Below are 8,160 nucleotides of genomic sequence, written 5' to 3' on the forward strand. Positions count from 1 at the left end.
AGGGCTTGGCAAGAGGGATATGCAGCGCCCCTGCAGGTTTGGCGACAACGTAAAATAATAGTGGTGAATACATAAAATAACTTTAAATTTATCCGATATATTTTATAGAAGTTTAATCCTATTAATTAATTAGGCTATCCGTTTCAATATCCACTTTTATTTTACAGAAAAATTCAATTTAAATAACTTTTTATATAGAAATTGTACATAAAGGTATGATTGTGTTTATATATGAATATATGATTGTCTATTAATATGATTCCCTTTATTTCACTACAAAATTATCTCACTACAATGTTAAGGAAGTTACATTATAGAACTTTACTATCAATGGAAAAAAGTAATATGGTCTTATATAGACGACAACACATACATGCATGCTCTCCAAGCATCATTAATTCTCGACGTACGTACTTTCATAGATTAGATCATATATATATAGATAACGTACATGAGATTCAAAAATTCCATAAAGTGGTTGGCAAAACCAGTTCTTGATCACGATCATCATGTTCATGAACATCATACATATGATCATAACTATGAACATGATGAGATCCATGAAGCTCACTTAACACATCCCAGTTGAAATCTTCCTCTCCCAAATCAGCTTCTTGATCAACAACACCCTTCGAAGACGGGAACTCGTCCTCTTTATGATCATCTTTGTGTAACACTCCAAGCTGCTGAAGAAACTCATTGAGATCAATTTGAGGCTTTTCAATGCATTCTTTCTCATGGGTTTTATCACTAGTAACTTGAACTTGCTCCTGGTTGATCTGATCAACATTCGAGGAACCACTCGAGCTCGATGAAGAAGAGGGCAATGGTTGGGCTTTCTTAAGCTCTTGAAGCCTTTGATGAATCACATGAACACTCGGTTGCGCGTTAAGATTGAGCAAACCCGTGGCAGGAAACATTGACATGAACTTATTTGAAGAAAACCATTTGAACTTATGTGACTTGTTAAGCGGATTGAAGTTGGATCGAAGATGCGGCAAGTTAAGGTAAGCGTCGGGGCCATAGAGTCGTCTAGCGGCCTCGTCATAAGCCATGGCGGCTTCCTCAGCGGTGGCAAAAGAGCCTAACCATAACCGGGTTCGTTTTTTGGGCTCTCGGATTTCAGCAACCCATTTGCCCCATGTTCGTTGGCGGACACCACGGTATTCGCATGCGGCGTTCTGAGGACCGCCTTTGCCTCGAGTGGGGCCTTTCTTCCATGGCTTGAATGGAACGGTGGGTCTACGGCAGTTGCTGTCCATTGTGGTTTGAAAATGGTGGTGAGTGAAGTGTGAAAGGGAGCAGGGGTTATGTAGAGGAGTGTGAGTGAGGGTTAAATAAATGTTATCACGTTTTAGAAAGCTAATTGTTTTGGTTTTTGAAGCCCATGTGACCGTTGGGTTTGTTTAGTAGACTATAGTCACTGTACCAACTTCAAAGCAACAACAGTAATATTATTGTAACGTGATATTATTAATTATGCTTGATATATGTTAGGTCATAAAAATGGTTTCATTTTACTTATTTATTGATAACCGGTGTACAACATTTTAAAAGTTATGTTGATATTTTATAAAATAACTAATTCATGAAATTAAAACATTTTATTTGGTTTAATGTAAATATAATAATAGTAAGTGAAGAGGTAGGTCCCAGCAGAGCCCAGTTGGACCCGCAAGACTCACCTTGAACAGGGACGTCTGCGCAATGACCAACTGCTCCAGCAGGACCCACCATGCTCAAAGAACCTTACGCGCAGTACGCCAGCTGTACCCGCAGGGAAAGCCTCCCAATGGTGAAGTACCCCGCCTGTTCCCGCAGCTGCGGATACAAGCCATCAGGGAAGGCTACCCGCACTAACAGCAAGGCTACACGCACAAGGCATTAGCCACTTCAGTAGTCACATGAAGGAATGAGCAAGGCGGGAATACTCCCGCCTAAATGAGCCAGTCCGTATGCTTCTGGAAGGTCTTTCGTACTATACCTACTAAGGTATGGGCGGAACAGACAATTTGACCAGAGCAGCCCATGAACCAATCACAGGGTGACAGCTCACCGACAACAATACGAGGAGGAGCACCCTCTAGTACTGTTTGTCACTATTAGCCGCTGCCTACTCACCAACCCTTACGAGGGGACGTGCGCAGCCTGCAGTTGGTGGAACAGTGCATAGCCGGCAGTAAAGGAACAGTATACAGCCGACCTTTACTGTTGGCCGTAGCCTATCCACCAACCAGCATGGCCTGTGCGTAGTCCACTGTTGGTGGAACAGGATTACTATTCAGCCGGCTGTACCTTCTAGGAAACCTACCTTCGGCTATAAATACTCCAACACCTTGGAATGGTAAGGACATCATCTGATATCTCAATCTTATCTAGCAATCTCTTAATATACACTTATATTCAGAGCAATCGTCTGATTCTCATGCCGGAGGGTGGTCACAAGGAGGAACCCCCCCTTCTCAGTGACGAGCTTACGGTGTCTGTTTTGCAGGTCTCCAGAAGAACAACCTTCTCTGCTGGACCTCATCCTCGTGGGAAACATTTACTTAACCCCCCCCATATTATCTATAATCTGCCCGTGGGTTCACTTAGTGTTTCTTCATTGGCGCCATCCGTGCATAAAAGCTAGAACTAATTTAGTTTTTTCAAAATTTCTGAAGAAATGGTTAACGTTACTCCGGTCCTAAGGCCAGTAACCGACCAAGAAACCCCGGTAACCACAACCCCAGCAACTGGGGGGAACACCGGCGGTTATACAATTCTTACGAACACTACCCCGACTACCCAAGCCGGGGCAAGTGCAGTAAATATTCCACTGGGGTTCACCGATGCCCAGTTGGAAAAACGAACAAGGGTCTCTCGCCAAACACTAGATCAAGTGAAGGCGTGGGCCGAAGCACGTCAGAGAGAGTTCCAAACTGAATTGGATGAACGCTTGCGTTCAGTTCAACAGGCTGACGAATTCGGCAGTACTCGCCAACATCGCAATATGAACAGCGAGGGCGAGTACTCAGACGACGAGAGGGAAGAATCCGATACCGACGCAAACCCTCGCCATAAGGCGAAAGGGAAGCGTAAGGAAATGGACTCCCAGGCGAAAAGGAATTTTGGGGAAGCTTTTAAACCAACGAATGCGGAGAGAAACCCGCGTGACTTCTCCAAAACCTTTAGGCCAACTGCTACAAATGCAGGAAAGTCAAAGTTCGCAAGGGACATTGCGGAAGCAATCGCCCCGAGAAGTGCCAAACAAATGTCCAACATTGGCACTTATGATGGTCTATCCGACCCAGACGACCACTTGAACAGATTCATTGCGGGGGGCAACCGTCAGTAACTGGACGGAACCCACGTGGTGTTATATGTTCCAGATGACTCTGGTAGGAGCGGCCAGGGCATGGTTCGATCGTTTACCCGGTCCACCACATATATGACTGGGCGGACTTTCAGAACAAGTTCAGCCAGCACTTCAGCCAACAGAGGAAATACACTGAAGAACAGTGGACGATCCTCAACTGCGTTAGAGAGGAGGATGAATCTTTACTAGACTTCATCACCCTCTTCAACTCCAAAAAACTAAGTCTCGGCAACGTAAGTGAAGATCTGGTTCGCGCCGCTTTCATCCAAGGCGCCGAATACCCAGAGCTTATCCGCACATTGACGGGTAAGGATGGCATGCCATCAACATGGGATGCCATCATGACGGCGGCCAAGCGCTTTGCCGAGACGGAGAAGCAACTGGGAAGGGATCTTCCCCAGAGTACACACCTCTACACGCAGAGGACAAGAGAGAACAATGTTCGGATCGCCCGGCAGAACAAAAAGAGGAAGCTAGGTATCTGGCAGTCAAGGGTAAACTTTGACACCTCATCCAGCTCCCACCCTCTTGTTGGCGGAAGAAGTCACACACACCCTTCAAGCCAAAAGCACCGGTGGACGCCACTCACCAAAAGCGTCACGGAGATATTTGCCACTGAAAAGCTACCATGGCCAAAACCTCCGATGATCCGACAGCGACCTAATGCGGATCAGAGCAAATCCTATGACTTCCACGGGACAAAAGGTCATGGTACAGAAGAGTGCACATCCTTGAAGGATATTGTTGAAGCATTCGTCAAGGATGGAAGACTGTCACACCTGGTGGCATCAATCAAGAAGGGTGGAAGGAACAACAACCGGTACCGAGGCAACGGACGAAAGCCCGTGGACATCAGCATCAACATGGTTCATGGTAACATCAGAGGAAGGAAAAGGCGAACGCCAGAACCATGTGCGTGGAAGGAAGCTGAGGTGCGCTTCCCGCGAGTGCCAGGAGGACCCAGCAAAGAAGGCCCTATCGTCATCAAAAGCCAGCTGGGGCACTACATTACTTCTCGCACTCTTGCTGACAACGGCGCCTCGTCAACGGTGATGTACAGGCAGTTCTTCGACAAGCTAGATGACGAAGACAAGGAACGCCTGGAAACGATCTGCGCCTCGATGGAAGGGTTTGATGGCAACACAAACACCCCCCTGGGTATCCTATCTTTCCCCGTCACTCTTACAGATGGGAAACACTCCCGCACAGAAGATGTGGACTTTGTCGTGATGAGGAAGCCACACCACACATACGACATTCTCTTCGGGAGAGACGGGATGGCAAGATTCAACGCCGTGGTATCCTCAGTCCACGGCATGATGGGATGGCCAACAGCTGAGGGTGTAGCGATGATCACCGGCATTCCCCAGGTATGCATCGCATCTGTCTCATCTAAACCCAAACCAAAGATGGCTAAACCAACCATCACCGAACCAGAAAGATGGGCCTTCAACGGCAAGTACCCTGACCAGGCCGTTTCCATTGGCCCAACAATTGTTGATCCTACACGCACCTTACTCAAGCGCTTATTACAAAAAAAACGCTGACATCTTCGCGTGGACACCAGCTGACATGACTGGTGTACCCCGAAGTAAGGCAGAGCATAAGCTCAAATGCGATCCGGCTGTTACGCCGATCGTACAAAAGCGCAGAGTAATGGGGCCAGAACAAACTAACGCGTGTAGAACCCAAGTCAAGGAACTCCTTGACGCAGGCATCGTACGCGTTAGTAGATATCAAACCTGGGTTGAAAATCCCGTTATGGTACCGAAGAATAACAAACAATGGCGCATGTGCATAGATTTCAAGGACTTGAACAAAGCATGCCCCAAAGATTGTTATCCGTTACCCGAAATTGATCTTAAGGTGGACTCGTTGGCACCGTTCCGCCTTAAATGCTTCCTGGACGCGTATAAGGGGTACCATCAAATACACATGGCCGTTGATGATCAGGACAAAACCGCTTTTCGGACGCCCGATGGCACATTTTGTTACCAAATGATGCCATTCGGACTTAAGAATGCCGGGTCCACATACCAACGCCTGATGGACAACCAGTTTCATACCCAAATTGGGAGGAACTTGGAAGTCTACATGGATGACTTGGTCATCAAAAGCCCTGACCCAGAAGCGATGTTGAAAGACATCGAAGAGACTTTCAACACGCTCAGGAAGATAAACATGAAGCTCAACCCGAGCAAATGTGCCTTTGGAGTAGAAGAAGGGAAGTTCTTGGGGGTCATCGTCACTAAAGATGGCTTCAGAGCGAACCCTGAAAAGGTCGAAGCCATTATCAAAATGGAATCACCTACTACCATCGAACAGGCTCAGACGCTGAATGGACGACTAGTGGCACTTAATCGCTTTTTGGCAAACCACGCGGATAAGTCGTTTCCTTTCGTGTCAACGTTGAGAAACTGTTTAAAGAAAACGCACTTCCGCTGGACACCAGAAGCGGAAGCAGCTTTTCAGGAGATTCGGTCACGCTTGATCGAACTCCCGACACTCACAGCACCAGAAGCGGGAGAAGAATTAATCCTATACCTTTCCGCAACAGATAGAGCAACCGGGGCAGTCCTGCTAGTAGAGCGAAAAGGCATCCAGATGCCAATCTATTATGTCAGCCGTATCCTAACAGACGTAGAAACCCGGTACTCTACCCTCGAAAAATTAGTCTTAGCACTTATACACGCTTCACGCAGGTTAAGACGATATTTCCAGGGTCACCCAATCACCATTCTCTCCAACTTCAAACTTGCAAACGTTCTAGGCAAACCCGAGTTATCGGGACGCCTAGCCAAATGGGCAATTGAGTTGGGAGAATACGCGATAAAGTATAAGCCAAGACCAGCCATAAAAGGCCAGGTTCTGGCCGACTTTATTGCAGAAGTGCCTGCATCGCGGGAGAAAGAGTGCCAGGAAGAGGCTCAACCCTCTCCAGCACAAGACATCAATGATGTCTGGCGACTCTACACTGATGGGGCAGCCAATAACGAGGGTTCAGGCGCAGGGCTGAAACTAACCAACCCAGCAGGCCAAGAATACACTTACGCTATTCGACTGGATTTTCCAAGTACGAATAACGAAGCCGAGTATGAGGCATTCTTGGCTGGGCTGAGAATTGCGCGTAAGATGGGAGTGAAAAACTTGGAAGCCCACGTGGATTCCATGTTAGTAGCCAATCAAATCAACGGGACGTACACGGCCGTGAACGACACAATGGCCCTGTACCTCGCACAAGCAAAATCCCTTATGCGCGATTTCAATGACTGCAAAGTCATACACGTCAAGCGAAGTGAAAACAAATCTGCGGATGCGTTAAGCAAGCTTGCATCATTAGCCTTCACCCACTTAGGAAAGGATATCCGCATTGAACTCCTCGGGACACATTCGGTCCCGCACAAGGAAATTTGTGTCATCCAAACCGGCACGGAAACGTGGATGACACCAATAATAAAATACCTTGCAGCAGGTACACTCCCAGAATCCAAAACACAGGCAAGAAAACTACGCTGTAAAGCACTGAATTATCAACTCATCGATGACATCCTTTACAGACGTAACTTTCTTGTCCCACTCTTAAGATGCGTGGACAACCAAGATGCTGACTACCTCCTAAGGGAAGTACACGAAGGCATCTGTGGAGTACACACAGGTCCCCGCGCTGTTGTAGCTAAGCTAAACAACGCGGGATACTTTTGGCCGGGGATGCATACGGATGCACTGGCATACATCAGAAAATGCAGGTCTTGCCAGCTTTACGCACCCAACACGCACCGCCCGAAGAATGAACTTGTTCCAGTCACTTCATGGCCATTTCAGAAGTGGGCCATCGATGTGACAGGCCCATTTCCTACAGCAGCAGGAAATGTTCGGTTCCTAGTGGTAGCCATCGACTACTTCACCAAGTGGATAGAAGCAAAACCCTTAGCCCAAACAACCGCAAAACATTTCAAAAAATTTATTTGGGAATTTATTATTTGTCGTTTTGGACTTCCACAGAATTTGGTGAGCGATAACGGCACCAACTTTGCTGACAAGAAGCTACAACAGTGGCTGAAAGAACTTCAAATCACCCACACCTTTACCTCAGTGGCACACCCGCAAGGTAATGGTGAGGTGGAAAGAGCAAACAAGAGCATCGTCGAAGGCATCAAGAAAAGACTCTTGGAACACAGATCCGGCTGGGTGGACGAGCTTCCGCACGTCCTTTGGGCAAACAGAACGCTGAAGAAGGCCAGTACGGGAGAAACCCCGTTCAGCCTCACTTATGGCACGGAAGCCATGGTCCCGGTCGAAATTGGTTTACCCTCACCAAGGATCTTGATTCAGCCAGAAGACAATGATGCGGAAAGACGGTTGGATCTTATGCTGACTGAGGAACGCAGAGACTTAGCCGCAGTGCGTGAAGAGAACTACAAGCGACAAATGCAAAAGTACTACAACACGCGGGTAAAACTCTGCAACTTCAATGTAGGAGACTACATACTGCGTAACAACGAGGCTTCGAACCAAGAACGCCCAGGAAAGCTGGCCCCGGTCTGGGAAGGGCCATACATTATCAAAAAAGTCCTGGGAAAGGCGCATACCGGCTCGAAAGGCTCGATGGCACTCCCATCCCAAGAACATGGAATGGAGCTCAATTACGCAAATGTTATATGTAGATCAATTCCAAACTTGTAAAGAAAAGGCCTAGAGCCACTTCTAATGGAAATGATTCTCCTTTCACAATGTGTTGATAACTTTACCTTTATACTTATGAACTTCCCACACTGGTGCCGGTATTCACCGCATAAATGGGG

General features: G+C 47.2%; 1 pseudogene; it reads right to left on the reverse strand.

The window, feature by feature from the left end:
* Positions 1–458: 458 nt before the first annotated feature.
* LOC143600280 (dehydration-responsive element-binding protein 2F pseudogene) lies at positions 459–1,474 on the reverse strand (annotated as a pseudogene).
* Positions 1,475–8,160: the final 6,686 nt, after the last annotated feature.

Source organism: Bidens hawaiensis, unplaced genomic scaffold (genome assembly GCF_021521415.1).
Source record: "Bidens hawaiensis isolate Kalapana, Puna unplaced genomic scaffold, B.hawaiensis_p1.1 tig00053895_1, whole genome shotgun sequence".
NCBI classification, from domain to species: Eukaryota; Viridiplantae; Streptophyta; class Magnoliopsida; order Asterales; family Asteraceae; genus Bidens; species Bidens hawaiensis.